A 19,168-nucleotide genomic window follows, 5' to 3' on the forward strand; every position below is an offset into this window, starting at 1 on the left:
CATCACAATGGTCAACAATCAATAATTAGAAAATGTGGTTAAACTCTGCAGAAATGATTAAAAATGTTAAACTCCGTTTTGTTCATTCAGACGTCATTTGGGACATTTGTGCGTATGAACGTCCGAATGTAGTAATTCGCCTGAATTTGGTCTTATAACTCTGGACTCGGTAGGCCAATTTTCTTCAAAATTGGTGGACATGAGCTATCTTCGGTGGAAAAATGTATTTAACTTTCGAAAAAATTGTAGAAAGGGGTGGGGTGTTTTGGCCGAAATAAAATTTCAAATCTTTTTTTGGGACACTTTTTCTAAATATTTTTTTAAATATTTTTCTATTTAAGCCAAAAGTTGAAATTTTTTTATGAAGATCATGAATTACCGAAAGTTTTTATTTGATATTCACCCTTCTCCATAAAATAACTTTATATATATATATTTTTTTATTTTTTATTTAAGTTATATCGTGTCTCAGGTAAGGAGTTAATTTCATTTAAAAATCTTAATTTTTTCATAGCCAAATATTTTCATCCCTTAGAAAATTACAGCGTTGTGTTTTTTTAAAAATTATAACGGTATTTTTGTATTTTTTACTAATTTAAAATATTCTTTTTTTAATTTAATTTATTATCAATTTTACCCGAACTCTTCCCCTTGCGTATGGAAGCTTTTAAAATGAAAAAAATTTCTCAATCTCAAATTTTTAATGTTCAAAACGTATTTTGTTAAAACATAAGTTACTAAAATAACTTAGTACCCTCCCCTAATTCGATTTTAATTTATTTAAAATTAATTTTAGTGAATATTTAATAATTAAAAAAAGCCTTCCTGATGCATGAGCCCCAAATTTTCAAAAAGTCGAAAACATATTTTTCGAAGTTGTGTAGCTATTATACTGTACTCATATTAATAATGTTTTTCTGCTTTTTTTGTTTTTTGCTTCAAAAATTAAAAGATTTAAGTATAAAAAAAATAAGTAATTTTATATTTAATTTTTAAAAAAATGTTTAAAATCAATAACATTAAAATCTTATTATTTCTAATAGAAAGGAAACAGTTTATCTCATTTTTATTATCGCAGCTTTATGGTCTCTGATAAAATATTTTTAATACGTAATAAAAGAATAACATTTTTTTTTCTTAAAAATTATATTTATTTTGGAAATGTATTTAATTCTTCTTCTTACTTAGCCTTTTACACATCACCATTAAATTAACAACGTAGGCCTCTTCATAAATGTCCCATTCCTCGAAATTTTGTGCCACCCTCATTCAGTCACCCTCCCACTCTCTTCACATCATCCACCCATCTCCTCACCGGTCTCCCTCTATGTCTCCTCCCATCATATGGTTGACATTCGAGAATTCTCCTTGCCCATCTCCATTTGTGTTTAGCTATTACTTCTCCGAAATCCCTTACTCTAGTTTTACCTTCAACATTGACCTGTCCATAGCTCTCTGAATTTTTTGTATTTTTCTCATCTGTTATCTCCTTTGTTAACGGCCAAGCCTCTGAACCATACGTCATTATTGAAGTAATACGCTGATTAAAAAGTGTCGCCCTGTTTTCCTTACTAATTTTGCTAGTTAACATTTTCAATTTTCCAAACGCTACACATTCCAGTTTCACTCGTCGCTTCTCTTCCTCCTTTATTTCTCCCCTTCTAATACACATTCTCTGACCTAATTAATTTCATTTTCTGTATTTAATTATTGCCAATTAAAAAAATTGCGAGTGGTAAAGAAAATAATTAATTTAAAGTGTTTTGGGTTTAAATTATTACATCAAAATATAATGTAATATGTGGTTAAAATTACTCTTTTTATTTCATGCAAAAACTGCTTAGTTCTGAAAATGACTAAGGGCTCTGAACTTCTTTCCTTATTGAATTTCAACATAAAAGAAGCCCTCATGTGCTTGGTAATTTTTTTTTAATTTGAAGACGTCTGTAGTTAAAATATGAAATTAAACTTGTAATAAAATAACAATATTATTAAAACGAAATTTTTCAAATTAGCTTTCTAATTCGGATAAAATTCGCCAAGTTCATCCTTTAAGTTGTTCCTCATGAGATGCTAACGATAAATTTTATTTACGGAGGCAATTCAAATGCATAATGCGTCAACTTTTTCGCGTTACGCAAAAAGAGAGGAATTCATTACATTTTCTACAAATTAAAATAATCAAAAGATTGTCAAAGAGAAAGTATAATTCAATTAATTTATTGGAATACATTTCAAAGAATTATATATTCATAAATTATACATTTATTACTTTGAATTTTATTTTAATTCTATGGATTAAAGTTGTGTGAAATTTCTGTATTATAATTTATTTCAATTAAAATTAAATCTTTAATATATATTACTTTTGTCTTATCATATTATCTTTTCATCATATTACTTTATCTTTTAAACTCATCGTAATCGCAGTACAATACAAATTATCTTGTGTGTACATTTTTTTTTTATAATTGTACAAAGCTCATTTATTACAATTAAATGTTATTATTCTATTTTCTAAAACTCAAAAAGGTTATTCAATTATGTGTATATTTATATATACTGCTGCGCTGTCTAAAAAGTACTGAGAATTATTAAATAAAAACGCACAATATTTATTTATTAATCTCAGTATTTATTTTTTCGCCTTCAAAGTAGGCTCCATTTGATGCGACACACATATGCTAGCGTTTTTTTCCGGTCTTCGAAACACTTTTTATAGGCGCTTACCGGTATAGCCGTCAGCTGGAATTTTGCTTTATGGCTTCAGTCGAGTCAAAACGGGTATCCCGGAGCGCCAATTTTAGTTCGGTAACAGAGAGAAGTCACAAGGGGCCAGATCTAGTGTATACGGTGGTAGATCGACGGTACTTATTGTGTTTTGGGCTTTAAATTTGGTCACAATTGTCGCTGTATGCTGTGGCGCATTATCGTCGTGTAAATTCCACGAATCTTTCTTCCACAAATCTGTCTACTTATGACGGATTTTCTCACGCAAACGCTCGCTTCAAATACTATTCGTTATTGACCGTCTGTCCCTCTGGAATGAGTTCATGATACATCCAACCACGAATATCAAAGAAAACAATGCGCATCACCTTGACTTTTGAGATGGTTTTTTTCGGTTTCGGCTGGTCTTTTGTCCTCCATTCTGAAGACTTGTTTGCATGTCAAACTCGTAAACCCATGTCCCGTCACCAGTTATGATGCGTTCAATGAATGTGGGATCAGAATTGGGGCGACCCAGTATTTCTAAAGAGACATGCTCACGGTATTGTTATTGAAGAAAATTGAGCTCTTTTGGAACAAGCCGGCGGCGACGCGTCTTATGCCCAAAATATACACCAAAATCGATCGAACAGACTCGTGAGTGATACTAAGGTCACACAAGCTACCTCTCTTAAGCTGGAATGGCGATTATCAAGCATAATGTCCTTAACTTTTTCGATGTTTACATCGGCTGAAGAGGTCGAAGGTCGTCCAGAACGAGGTTTGTCTTTGACGAAGATCCACCTTGAACGCTTTGTACTACTCGTAAAGCACGTGTTTTTGATAAAACTAAATCACCATAAGATTTTTCTAACATTTTTTAGAGAGTCCGCTCACGAAATTCCGTTCGCAAAACAAAATTTAAGGTAAACTCTTTGTTCAATAATTTTGTTCATTGTAAAAATCGTGATGCACTACTGAAGTGGACTGATTCCAACGGGCTTCTGTAAACAAACTGGTAGACCGATCGTGCTTTTTTGGGGCACAGGAATTATGTACAGTGCTACCATTTTATGGAAAAAAGGGTTTTTTAAAAATCATTACCCTTTTAAAATACAAATTCCTGATTCTTTTTTGACAGGGTATATATAACATATTTTCTTATTAAAACCATGTATAGAGATATTTAAAAAAATTAAAAATAAAAATTATTTGGGGGTATTGAGGTTTTTCAAATCTTTACGTTTTAGGGTCCAATTAGTCCATGTAGACCAAAAGATCATGTGTGCGTAGGTACATAATGTGTATTGTACTGCTTTTGGCCTTATATTCGTATATCAGGATAAACCAAATCGATTTTCTTCAAAATTTGGCTCATATATTTCTACATATAACCTATTAAAAATATAAGTATTTTTTCAAAATTCGTTATAAGGGTGTAGGATATCGCGAAAAAACTAATTTGAATTCTCTTTAGAGCCATTTTAGAGGAAATTTTATTAAAGAGAATTTGTTACATACAATGCATATATAAATAAAAAAAAAAATTCAAAAATATCAACCCCTTATCTCTTAAAATTGAATTACCGTATATACGAGAAATATACGTACTTCTTGTTTTTTTTTGCTCTATCTCCCTTCAGTTAAAATATCTTTCCAAAAACTATTGAAAGATTATAGTTGATATAATAGAACTATCAAGAACTGTTTACAGTTTTTTTAAATTATAGGCCCTAGACCTGAAATGCAGAAAAGTTTTTTTGGGAATCTCCTTCATATTTTAGATTTTATTGGAGTGGGTTTATTGGACGGGGATTTAGCAAATTTGTTAAGCGTAACGTATACATGAATATTTTTAGAAAAATATTTCTTAAAATGTTTCCCCACATCTAAAATATACATATTCTGTTTTTTTTTTTTTTTTTTTTTTTTTTTTTGTTTTGACACTAACTTTTTATTTTTTATTATTAACAGCTATTTATTAGCTTATAAATAAAAGCTGTTAATATTCCTTTCCTTTCCCTTTCAGTGTGTGTCCAGTCCGATTTTCTTTTCTTCTTAAAACTGTATATAGAATTCTTCTATCCTCAGCAGATCTAATAAGAACCTCATTTCTCTTTTGGTCCTTCCACATTTTTTTTCCAGTCCATCCTCTTTTATTTATTTTCTTATGCTTTGTTTCATATCCATACCCAAAATGGTTGATACATACTCATTTGACCAATCTTTCCCTCTAAATCTACATTACTGTATAACAATTTGTTCTAATTAAAAGTTTCCTTTTCTATTTCTATTTTTTGATCTCTGTTCTCTACTTTACTCTTCCAATTCCTTCTGCTCATTTCCCAGTTATTGTTCTATTCTTCTTTCTTTGTCTTGATGAATCATTTTTAGTGTCGGTGACAGAGTTCTATCTTTATTTTTCATTAAGAACTAAACCTAACATTATTATAACATCATTGAGCATGTGTTCTCCAAACTGGTAAGTACTATTTATGGAGTCCTGTTCTTGAAACAATTTTTTAGAATATAATAACAAAATATTGTTAGCATTTAGTGAGAAATTTATAAGCTTTTTATTACACTGGAGATGTTACTGTTAAACTTATTAAAAAAAATTCAAGAATTATTTTTTTCCAGGATGTGAAGTTTATTCTGATATGAATTAAAAGTGTTTATTTTTTTTGTAATTGGCTGCTTACAACCTTGTAGTTCGAAGACTGGTTTGCAGTACTATTGAATGACATTTTTCTTCATTATTGGCTGATGCAGAACTGAGGTTCATACATAATGAAAAACCTAGTTTAGTTATGCTTTAACTTTACTACTTTAACTTACTTTCTTATGCTTATATTATAAAGGTAGTTCAGATATTTAAGTTTAAGTAACAACACTCAGGACGTGATAGACAAGATAAAAACTGTCTAAATATTATTGGTAGGCATGTAATAAATTTTGACCGGTGAAATCTTTAGTAAGAATAAATAATTAATTTGTTTATTATCTGTTTGGTTATTATGCTAAGAGTTCTGAAGATTTAATTTATTTTAGCACGCTAAATTTCTTCTAAATAAAATTTATTTTTGTTGTTTAATAAATTTTTGGTAGTTATATATAGATTATGCTTGCACAGATTAATATATTTTGTTGCGGGATGGATTCATTTGTTCTAGTAGAAACATTTAAATATTTATTTTTATTATTTGGTGATTTATTAATAAATTTAGATTAATTTCTCTTCACTACTAAAGTTCATCTTCTTCCTCTTTTGTTGGCTCATAATCATTCAAACATCACTGTTTTTACTGAAGTGTAGTTACAATGTTTTATTTATAACATTTTTATTATTATTAGCCCTTCATCTGATATATTTTGGTTGTTTTACCTCCTCTTTTATATGAAAAATTAAAAAAATTTTTAGTCTGTTAAAATATTTTAATGAAAAAAAAATAAGTTTTTTGGTTTATTATCATGATATGATCAAGGCAGAACAGAATAGATTAAGGTCTTTATAAAAGTGATGTAGCAGAAGGATATTGATAGGATTAATGAAATATGAAATCAAAAATTCTTAATGTAAATAAGAGAAGACAGCAATTTCTGGCAGAATCTTATAGAGGGTTAAAAGGTTATTAAAACTCCAAATTTAGGTAGGTAATAGCAGAGAGTGGAGTGCATAGAGGATAAAAACTGTAAAACCATAAACAAGGCAGAGATTAGAAATTATAAAACAGCTGAGAATGTAGAGTGTAGTAATTATATTGAGATTAATAAATTAGTATGAACAGAAGACAGTGAAGAATAATATAAACCAGTCAAATTATGACCCCCCTCCACAAAAAAAAAAGCTAAAAATTTGCTATGATCATTTGCAACATTTAAAATTTTCAAAAAATATTTTGTTAGCAAGTTTGACTAGTTCTAAGAATTATAAATTTTAAGAAAATCCTGATTGCGTAATTACCCACAGGAGAAGAAGGAAATATATTTATTATTATCTTTTATGACCGCATAGGATCACTTTAGTCAGTCCATTTCAAGTCTCTTTAACTTTAATGGGATTGTTTGGGCCTTGCGATTTTCCCAGTACTTTTTCATACGTTTTGATCTTTGTGGCCTTTCTAGTGTTCAAGATGTTTATGAGTAGTATTTTCTTGTTAGTGTGATGCGAGTATTTTTGTCTTTGATTTTCTTGTTTAATTTTATTTTAACTGTGATGTCTTTTGGTGTAAGGCCAGTTTCCTTCAGAAACTCTCTTATTTCTCTGATCCATCTGCATCTAGTTTTGGTGATTTTCTATTCAAGATTGTACTGTACTAGCTGTTTCAGAAGTCTTGAATCTTTCGTTCTCATGATATGTCCAAAGAATCCTAGTCTCCTCTTATGCATGGTATCAGTGATGAGTTCCAACTCTTTTTACATAGGTTTTTTCATCTGTTACTTAAAGTTAGTTTTTTATATATATATATACATTATAGTAACAAAGGGAACATATCTACATTATTAATATCCAGTAGGATTTTGTGTTTTTAGTTTTTTAAGGTTACCTGGATTTAAAAATACAAATTTATTTAATATATAATGTTTATGTATGTATGTTGGAGTTTTTAGTTTCATGAAAAGTGGCAGATCATTTCGTAAAAAACCCTGAAGTATGTTTGAATCTGATTAACAATCCCAAAGGGTTGCTCTCAATTGGATTTTTCTTCGTAAAAGGGCATTAAATTTTTTAAGTTTACTGTAAAATAGTACCGTTGAAAATGAATGATTTTGATGAAGCTGTTCCCAAAAATTGGAGTTTCACAATTCTTGTTGATATCCCATAATAATTTTAAGCTTAAAATTGTTTTTGCAATGGTTGTACATTTTTTCCAAATAATAAATAGTAATGAGAAAATAATTTTCAATGAGAAAAGGGTTAAATATTAACAAACACTACTGATTACATTTAATTTAGTCTGATTTGTATATTATAAATAACACAAAATTCATTTTTATATTTTACTAATAAAAAAAAAAAAAAAAAAAAAGTTATAAAAGATGATGGATATCTCCTTATTTATGTTGGTACCACCACTATAACTCAGATTTCTATGACCTGGCTGATTGAGAGATGTTTATTGTAAGATAATCTAAATTTCTTATAAGTAAATTTTTACATATGTTATTATTTACCATGCTCTGGCAATATATGCTGCTCTAACACCTGTGATAACTTATAGATCCAGTTGAGGTCTTATTTCTAGAAAAATACACCCCCCCAACTTCTCACTTTGTTCCTCAAGTTGCTTTGTTCCTTTTGTTCGTTCCTTTGTTCCTCAAGTTCATCACCCAACATTTCTTTGGTTCGATATGACATTTGTAATGCAACATACATCCAAGCGTAAATCGATTTCATTCAAGACTGTAGTCAGCAAGTCCGGCGTTACCTTTGCAGCCACAGCGTTAATTCGAAGTCAACAAGATCAACAAATAAATGTGGTACATAAACCCTGTCTTTAATGAAACCCCAAGAAAAAATGTAAAGGGGTCAAATCTGGAGAGCGAGGTGGCCATGCAATTGAACCTTCATGACCAACTGGGAATCCAGTATCAAGAAAAGCTCAGACTTCTAGGCGGTAGTGAGGTAATGCCCCGTCTTGTTGATAGTAATGGCGTCCACCTTTGTCATCATTGTCTAACAAAGAAATTAAATTATTTTGAAGCACGTCCAGATAAACCATACCACTTATTGTTGTCTCCTGGAAGAAACATGGGTCGTCCAGTCTTTGTTTGCTTAGACACAAAAACCTGTATCAACGACGATTTTGTACCAAGAGTAAATTGTGTGCCTACCAAGGCTCCCTACCATACTCTACAAAAATTACGTTGAACTGCAGTAGCTGACTGTGAATCAAAACACACAGTGAGTACGTTCCGCACCAGTAAATGTACCCATTTCTAATGGATACATTGTTACATTGTTACATTGTTACACTGGTGACAATGTTGATGGATGAATTCGGTACTAATGAACTGCGCGAGTCAAAACTTAATGTGTTTTGCGCACTGATCTCTATATAACTGGATAGGGGACCTTATGGCATAAAATACAATTAATTATTCAATATTGAAGCATACTCTAGCGCCGTAGAATGAGATGCTGGGAACTAAATAAAACCATTGTATTCTTACGTGATAATCATGATGTTAGGGATGTTTATTTTACTCAAGTTTATCCCTACTCTTTCACTTACCTCTGCGCATGCGCTGTTTCATTTTTAGTTCTACTGGTTCTACCATTCATTTAGTGGTGCTAGTTTATGCTTAAAATTTTACCAATTCCAATACATGTGATCCCCTATCTCATGATATAGAGATTACTGGTTTGCAGTGAAGTGAGACCTCAACCGAATTTGTAAGTTATCTAAATAAATTTCTTTTATATGCTATATCTATTTATATATGTAACTATATAAATAGATTTATAGCTATATCTATTTCGAATTATGGCTGGATCTTTGTATTGTTTAAACAATTTTAAAAAATTCTCTCTGTAAATTTATTATCACCACTTAGGGATTATTTTCTAAAAATTAATTTTACCAAATTCTTCCCCTCTCTTACTGGTGCCCCCAAAATGAAAAAAAATTTCGCAGTTTTAAATTTTTTAATACTTAAAACATAGTTTCTTAAACTATAAAGTCACTACAATAGCTTAATATCCATCCCCTGATGGGGGAGCGCCTAAATTTAAAAGAAAAATTCCCAGATTTAAAAAAACCCAATTCTTTTAATTTTTAAAATGTAATCTTTTATTTTCGATTTTAGTTTATTTAAAATCAATTTCAGTGGATATAAAAAAAAAATCTTGTTGATGCATGGGCCCTCAAATTTTCAAAAAAATGAAAACATACTTCGAAATTGTGATGCTAAAATACTAAAATTAAAATTTTGGTTATTGCTTTTTTTATTGAGGATTTTGATGTAAAAAAAATTGCCTAACTTGACTGACGTAGCCGGGAAAATTATAGAATTTCCGACTTTTCTCTTAATATTGTATTACGAAGTTTCTTAAATTATTTAACAAAACATGTTAAAAATTGTAGGAATAGAAAGTATTATTAGTTCCAGTAAATTTTTTATTATCATGTTCTAATGAAAAAAAATTGCAGTGTCAAAATGAATATTTCTTTGTTTTTAATCTAAAAAAAATTAAATTTGATTTGCATTTTTTTTTTCTTTGAGGTGATACACTTTTTGAGAGTAGGTAGGTTTAATTTTCTCTGTTTTTTTTAAACCTCCTTGTTACGTTTACCTTATTTTGAGTTTCACAAAATTTCTGTATTTATTCTGGTCGTTGAATACTGATGTACATGACTAATTAATATAGTATAATATAATAACTGATTATTAAAATGGAATTTTCTACTGCATCATTTTGGAATGCTGTTATCGATGTTTGAATAATCAGTTCTATTTCTCTGTCTCTCTGTGCGACTGAGGGAGTCATCATCAAATGACATACTAGCGAAGAAATGTTATTAAATTAGATTTTAGTTCTGTATACACCATTTGCAAATCGGTAACTGTTTGACGTTTCACCTATGTGTTCGCTTCTAATATGCTTCACGCAACCTGTCTTCATATGATCCGATAGTCTCTCCCGGCCACCTGTGACAGCCGCATAAAAATATCAGCATGTGTATTGATGTTATCCTGTCTAGACATACATCTACTGAAGTTTTAAAACCATCAGCTTCTTACTTTTATAACATTTTTATATCGCATAAAAATATATTAAGCGATCGACATGCATATACCGTGCTATTATTAAAGTAGAGGATTTAATTTTCATAATTGGATCAAAATTACTCTTGAAATTAATTTCTGTTCTATTAAAGATATAAAATATGTAAATTGTCATAATTTTAATTTCACTGACAAAAAATTGAATTACGTTAAAATGCTCATTTCTCGCAGTTAGTAGTAGCTTCTAATAATTGGATCGTCATTTGTACTGCAGAAAGATTGTATACGTATTTATGTAAAATAAGTCAAGATATTCAACCATAAATAGGAATTAATTAAAACCAGTTTTAATGACTATTAATGGACATATATTATTTTTCCTATTTTCGTGGTAAAAATATAAATATTGTCGATGTGTAAATTCTACAAACAATATTTTGTTGATAGTCTGAAGAGCTTAGTTAATTATATTAGTTTTCTCCATACTTTATGAAAATTCCTTTCACCATACTAATATACTACGTAAAATTAATGTATTAGAACATTTATTAAAAACTATTTTTTTTTTAATTCATAAAAATAATAATGAAATTTGATTTGCATTTTTAAAATACGTGTAAAAATATAACAATTTGCTTAAATATAAATTTTATCAAAATTATGAAGTTTGAAAAACATATCTGCCGACCTCCGTGGTTCAGTCGTGACGAGGTAATGTCTCGACACCTTGTGCAGAGGTCCCGGGTTCGAATCCCGGTAAGGCATGGTATCTTTTAGCTATTGATGCCCGCTCCTTCATAAAAAAAACCACCACAAAAAATTGGCGTAAATGAATTTGACAAATTATGAAATAATTGGCAATAAATATTAGTTTTTCTTTGCATTTGTTAGGTAGTAAAGAAAACAAACAGAGTGTCCCATATAAAACGCAACCCAACTTTATATTGGTAGGTATTGAAATAATAAAAAGGCATATGTAAATGTAAATGTAAGTTTTATTATTACCATCCATTACCTTACATTTAGAGTAAATGTTGGAAGTGGCCGCCATCTTCTTGAATACAAGCTTCAATTCTTTTTACAGCATTTCTTGCAACTTTTTTCAAAGTTTGTGGCTGGATATTTAATACAGCTTGTTCAGTATTGACTTTCAATTGTTCAAGTATTCGTTACTGTAGGCTTTTTCTTTGAGGTAACCCCGTAGAAAAAAATCCACCGCAGTCAAATCTGGAGATCTTGGTGGCCACAAGCCTCGACCGATAACACGATTACCAAAGAATTCCTCGACGAAATCAGAAGTTGAACCTGCGTGGTGCGATGTCGCACCTTCATGTTGTAGCCAGCAGTGTCTGTCATCCTCTTCCAAGAGTGCAATGAACTGAAATAAAATATCCTGATATCGTTCTGCATTGATGGTGTACTCGAAAAAAATAGGACCGATTATTTTCTTCCGTGATATCGTGCACCACACGCCCGACTTCTGCGGGTGTAATTGTTTTTCGTGATAAACGTGGGGATTTTCAGCACTCCAAATTCTACTGTTTTGGCAGTTTACGTAAAATCCAAATGAAACCGTGCTTCATCTGTGAAAAATAACGAATCCATAAAATTAATTCCCTCACGGAGAAATCGACGGAATCGTTGACTATATTGTAGCCGTTTTTCTTTGTCGGGCTCAAGAAGTCGATGAACCGTTTGAATGCGATAAGGTCGTAATTGTTTGGTCGCCCGATGAAAAGTCGATTTAGACAAATTAATTTCAGCAGACAAACGTCTGATCGATTTATTTGGCGAGGCGAGTAATCGGTCTTTGATTTCAGCGACTGTATCTGTATCCAACACTGACGCAGATCTTTTGTGTTCCTTGTTATTAACAGAACCGGTCTCTCTAAATTTTGCAACTAACCTTAATACTGATGTTTTGTTAGGAGTTGGTTTATCTGGGTACTTATGGCGAAACAAATCTTGCACTGCAACCGCTGATTTCGTACTGTAGTAAGACTCGACAATGAAAACACGTTCATTTAGCGAAAACACCATCTTGTCTCTAGCAATACACTGAACGTTATGATTGCATTGTTGTTACCATCGGTAGTGTTCTACTGCGTTGCTGCGATGTTCAGATGTTGAACGAGTCCATTTCAGTAACGAGTAGGGGAGTAAGCTTGACTTTTGAAATTTCATGGATGAGTGATTGATGGGTTGCGTTTTATATGGGACACCCTGTATTTAAAATGTGTAGAGCAGTCCGTGCTATACATAATTAGTTATACTGTACGTAATCTTGAACATTTTTATAGTTTATGAAATAATTTTCACCAAAGACGTATTTTTACATATTTTGTGACAATATAAGTGTGCAAAATTTACTAATATATTGTAAAGATGTCAACAATAATCCTTCATTGCCAATCAATATAAAATAAGTTGATACGATTCTTAAAAAAAAATTTTTTCCCTTGGACGCATAACGAGGTATCGTTATCAGCGCCGGGACACAATAGTACCACAGTAAATGATTACAAATTAATAATTAAAATTTACCATAAAAATTATAACGATGTAAAAAAGTTGACAACACAGTTGCAGGACTTTCATGTCACTTGGCTTTTTTCTGAGGCACGGCGCTTACACATACAACTTAATTTAAAATATTTATCATTTTATTTAAATACGATATTTTTTGTTTATTTAATTCAATGATTCTAACTAAGGTGCGCGCACATGCCGTATTTCATTCGCGCGGGTGTGGCGGTACTAGTGGCCACTTAAAATAAATTTGTATACCTTAAATATTATTCGTTTATTTAATTCTACCTCTCACCTGTGACGTCACAGCATAGCAAGCGAGTACAGCAGTATTCCGGTCTTTAAGTAGGATGTGGAGTGTGTATGGGGGATGACCGGTTAAGACCCCACTTTGTGGGAAACAAATTTGTGAATCCAACGGAATGCTAATAGAAAAAACTGCAACGAAAAAGACCCACTGTACTGCCTTCTACAACGTTTAAAATTTATTACTATTTTTTGGAGTGGCGGTGCAATTTAGCAAAAACATTTTTATATAGAAAACTTTTTTTTATAATTGTTCATAAAAATACTAGTATTTTAAAAAATGGAACGAAAATCACCCCTTGTACTGTCTTCTTTAACTCTTCAAAATTAAAACTATTTTTAGGGGTGGGATGAAATTTAACAAAAAAATTTGTATTTACAAAAGTTGTTTATTAATATTCACAAAATTATCAAAAAAATATATAACCTTATTTATGTAAAATCTGGAGACGGTTTCGTTTTTCCGCCTGTATCCTGTATCCCCTACCTTTATGAAATTTAAATGTTAATAGCATCAATGCTCCTCCTACTATAGTAATATTATACCTAATTTGGTGAAAATCGTTTAAGTAGTTCTGGAGATATAAGGGTATTTACCCGCCAACATACATTTGGTTCAATAAAGAAAAAATTTATTTCGATTAAAAAAATTTGAAAAAAGATTTTTAGTTTAATAAAAAAAACCATACCCATGTACGCACATTTTGTCGCGGAAATTTCGATGCCATTTTTCGGCTTTCTGGGGTCCTTAAGGGTCAGTTTGTCAAGATTCGGTGAAAACCGGATATACCCAATTTTGATACTGTCAGTAGTATAGATACTTACCTATAGCTGCTATATAGAGGGAATTGGCTGACTTGGCCTTTCTCCCGCCACTACTCCATTCGGTCGCCCTAAAGCGTAAGACCGAATGTCTTTGCACAAACGGCTACTGAACCTCGGAACAGTTTAGGGACCAATGTCCTAATTGCTCCTAGAGCTTACCTAATAGCATGAGTAGACTAAGCGCGGTGCCATACACCACCGGCTTACATGTCCCAACCGCTCAATTGTCATATATAAATAAAATGTATGTAGGTGCACCCCATCAACTACTAAAATATATATATGACTTCAATAAATAAATTTATATCGTCAAGACAGCAATTCGTTGCCACGCCTAGGTCGCTGAATCCCAGCAAGTACCTGTCCACCACTTTAAAGCGCTTGGAAATTTACTTGGCTGATGACCAGCCATATCTCTCAGGTAGCTTCCTGGTAGGAGTCATTTCCCTTAAATAACTACTGATGCCGATTTAACAAACCAACGACATCAAGAACACCACGCGGTCCGACAATGCGGCTCTTGCCACATTGAGTTCCAGAGTGGCCTGAGTTCTGGTCCCCCAAGAGCTGGGCAGTCGAACATCATGTGTTTGTTCGACTGGACCTCTCTGCAGACGCACAGCTCATCAGCTGCCTGACGGAACTGAAACAAATATCGGTTCAAGTTCGCGTGGTTGGAGAGCACCTGGGCACCCGTTGCCCCTAAAAACGAACTAGTGGCGTACCATCCCCCCGAGTCCTGTATAAATCTATACAAGGACCTATCCTTAGTCGTGGCGTGCCATTCTTGCTGCCGTGCTTCTATCGCGAAGCTATAAAGCCTCCTTCGCAGGCGGGAGTGGGGAACTGTTCGAAATTTAGAATATAGACGGGAAAGTTACTGTTTCTGTCCTGATTAAAGGTAAATTATGTGACTATTTTGTAAATTATTTAAATCGCATATTTATTATAATACTCCTTATTACACACATTGCATTTTTTTACGTATTAAAATTTAACGAAGATAATCCTTTTTTTCAACTAATCACGATATATGTCGTATAGTATTTACGTGGTTTACCTCGTAAATATTATAGAGTATTACCTCGTATGAGGTTTGAAATTAGATAATACAAAAAAACTTTATTTCCGATTTTAGTTCAATAAAAGAAAAAATCAATAGACATTTTAAAAAAAGGAGGTTTATAGCCTGTGATAATAGTTTCTTATTAAAAAAAAATTGGAGACTTATGAAGGTCTGTTGTCTACAAAACACTAAATAAATTTTTTTCGCAAATTATTTTAAAGGTATTGAATGAAGTTTTAAAAGAAATTTCATTCAAATATTTTTATTCGTAAACTAAAATGTTTCTCAGAATATTTTTATATTCGTTTCACATACAACATGAAAGTACTGAAGTTGTACATTTTTGTTAAAAAAAAGAAAAGATCACATTGTGATCATGATTATATAATTCTATTAAAAATTAAAAATCAATGTCAGATATTGACAGAGATTGATAGACAGCTTACTTTAATCATCTTCAACATTATTCTTATTAAAACTATAGGGTGTCCGGGCGAAAGGTAACCAAAAGTGACAGCTTATATTAAGAGAATCAGTTAACATAATTAAATTTTTTTTTAAATTAATTAGAAAATGGTGTTATAGAGGAAGAAGAGAAAGTTGAGGAGGATGAAATGAGAGAAACAATACTGAGATCTGAATTTAAGAGAGCATTAAAGGATTTAAATGGCAGAAAGGCTCCTGGAATAGACGGAATACCTGTAGAATTACTGCGCAGTGGAGGTGAGGAAGCGATTGATAGATTATACAAACTGGTGTGTAATATTTATGAAAAAGGGGAATTTCCGTCAGACTTCAAAAAAAGTGTTATAGTCATGATAGCAAAGAAAGCAGGGTCAGATAAATGTGAAGAATACAGAACAATTAGTTTAACTAGTCATGCATCAAAAATCTTAACTAGAATTCTATACAGAAAAATTGAGAGGAGAGTGGAAGAAGTGTTAGGAGAAGACCAATTTGGTTTCAGGAAAAGTATAGGGACAAGGGAAGCAATTTTAGGCCTCAGATTAATAGTAGAAGGAAGATTAAAGAAAAAAAAAACCAACATACTTGGCGTTTATAGACCTAGAAAAGGCATTCGATAACGTAGACTGGAATAAAAAGTTCAGCATTTTAAAAAAATTAGGGTTCAAATACAGAGATAGAAGAACAATTGCTAACATGTATAGGAACCAAACAGCAACAGTAATAATTGAAGAACATAAGAAAGAAGCCTTTATAAGAAAGGGAATCCGACAAGGATGTTCCCTATCTCCGTTTCTTTTTAATCTTTATATGGAACTAGCATTAAATGATGTTAAAGAACAATTTAGATTCGGAGTAACAGTACAAGGTGAAAAGATAAAGATGCTACGATTTGCTGATGATATAGTAATTCTAGCTGAGAGTAAAAAGGATTTAGAAGAAACAATGAACGGCATAGATGAAGTCATACGCAAGAATTATCGCATGAAAATAAACAAGAACAAAACAAAAGAAATGAAATGTAGTAGAAATAACAAAGATGGACCACTGAATGTGAAAATAGGAGGAGAAAAGATTATGGAGGTAGAAGAATTTTGTTATTTGGGAAGTAGAATTGCTAAAGATGGACGAAGCAGGAGCGATATAAAATGCCGAATAGCACAAGCGAAACGAGCCTTCAGTAAGAAATATAATTTGTTTACATCAAAAATTAATTTAAATATCAGGAAAAGATTTTTGAAAGTGTATGTTTGGAGTGTCGCTTTATATGGAAGTGAAGCTTGGACAATCGGAGTATCTGAGAAGAAAAGAAGATGGTTGGATAAAGTGACAAATGAAGAGGTATTGCGGCAAATAGATGAAGAAAGAAGCATTTGGAAAAATATAGTTAAAAGAAGAGACAGACTTATAGACCACATACTAAGGCATCCTGGAATAGTCGCTTTAATATTGGAAGGACAGTTAGAAGGAAAAAATAGTGTAGGCAGGCCAAGTTTGGAATATGTAAAACAAATTGTTAGGGATGTAGGATGTAGAGGGTATACTGAAATGAAACGACTAGCACTAGATAGGGAATCTTGGAGAGCTGCATCAAACCAGTCAAATGACTGAAGACAAAAAAAAAAATTTAATTAACACAGCAACCACCAATTTTTAATGTACGTTAGTGAAGTTTCAAAATTCTTTGTTTTAAAACGTTCAAACCTCAAAATTTTCTTTGGTACACATAACTTTTAATAAATTCTCGAGCAGAAACGTCCAAAGGAGTAATATCTGTAGATCAAAGTGGTCATGCAATAGGACCTCCTCATCCGCTCCAACATCCGGGGAAATTGTTGTTCAAAAAAATGGTAACATCTCGATGAAAATGTGATGGTACACCATCTTACTGGAAAATGAAGCCAGCAAGAATCTGAGAAACAGCAAAGTCCTCAAGCGTGCCGAGGTACACGTGTCCTCTCACAGTGGGCTCCAGGAAAAAAAAACGGACAGATGACTCCATTTTTGTACAGTTCTAACCTGACATTGATTACGGTGTGTCTCTTTCATTTTCGATTACTACCGGGGGGGGGGGGGGGTTTAGGGTCCCAAATTTGGTGATTGTGTCGTTAACTTTCCCACACGTATGAAAGGTCGCCTCATCCCTAAATAACAACATAATAAGATAATTGATTTTTTTCGATACGGTGCATTACGTCTGCAGCAAACTGATATCGTAGACGGCGAACATTACTGTTAATGTGATGAAGGATTTGTAATTTGTCGTGAGCAGTGGAACGAAGAATTTGCAGTTCGTAACTGTCCCGTCTAATCGAATTTCAAGAACTAGCAGTAAATGCACCGTGTACACGATCCACAATCTCGTTAATATAGATGATTTTCAAGTTGTGAAACGAAATATCCAGTCTCTCTTAAATTTGTATCTCGCTGACGAATAGAATTGGATGTTGAAGGATCGATATTCCATTCAGTTCGTATACGCTGTTGAACAACTATAACCGATTGAAACTTCGTTAACCAAAGCACGCATTGATCCTTCTATTGCGGGGTACACATCTCGACTAACTACAATTGCATTGTGAGTTGGATTACCTGAGCATACGTATGACCTGATCCGCTGACCTTGAAAATATATAAGTATACAGAACAAAGCTTGAAGATATTTCCTGTCAATTGAGCATACATTTAAGAGATTACAGCGAATGGTTTTCTACTTTTACTTTTACACACCTTTAGCCCGGACATATGTACTATACTAGATGTTGTAATAATAAAATTTAAAAAATAAATCTTATAAGTATTTTGGGTTTGTATGAGTCCATCAATACACATCTAGAAAAATTTATTTAAAAAAAATCATTTTTTTTAACATTAAATATTGTTAAAAAAAAAAAATGTTACTGTCAAAAATAGTTTTAAACTATTTAAAGGACTGATGGATGAAATGACTATTTTTAAGACAAATTGAACATCAAATTAAAGTATAAGTTTTCTCTATCGTTAAATCTTACACAGTTATACTTGAATTTTCTTTTGATTTTCTCACTGCCATTTTGAGTACTGAAAAATTTTCTACTGAAAAATATGTTGGTAGCATGAGAAAAATCATGAAAATGGCATGAGAAAAATCATGTTGTAATTATAATTTGGATTGATTGTCGTCATCAAAATAATCGCATTTATAATGTAGTTTTTTCCTTAGTGTGGATAGTCAACCGCCAAAAAAAATTCTTATTTAAAAAACTAATATTAAAATTGGAAAAATAAAATAGTTTAACTATCTATTCTATCTGTATATTTCAGTCGATTAAACTCTTTTATTCAACTTTTTCAAAGATTGTAATGTAAAACGTAATTTTTTATAACAAATAATTCTGTAAAATTCTAAAAAGAAAAGAGAGATCTTTCATATTTTATGTTTCAATAAATCTAAATTTCTGTTTTATTTATGGTATGTAATAAAAATTAAGTTGTACATTATAAAGTTTTATTTATTTCTTCAAATCTTTTCTTAATTTCTTCGTTTTTCTTTTTTTT

At 31.7% G+C, this 19,168-nt stretch overlaps 1 protein-coding gene across 1 annotated transcript in view; it reads right to left on the reverse strand.

The window, feature by feature from the left end:
* Positions 1-19,168, reverse strand: part of LOC142325772 (testis-specific serine/threonine-protein kinase 3-like) — a 43,442-nt gene that overhangs the window by 187 nt on the left and 24,087 nt on the right. The gene's annotated exons all lie outside the window — the stretch shown is intronic.

This window comes from Lycorma delicatula, chromosome 5 (genome assembly GCF_047948215.1).
Source record: "Lycorma delicatula isolate Av1 chromosome 5, ASM4794821v1, whole genome shotgun sequence".
NCBI lineage: Eukaryota > Metazoa > Arthropoda > Insecta > Hemiptera > Fulgoridae > Lycorma > Lycorma delicatula.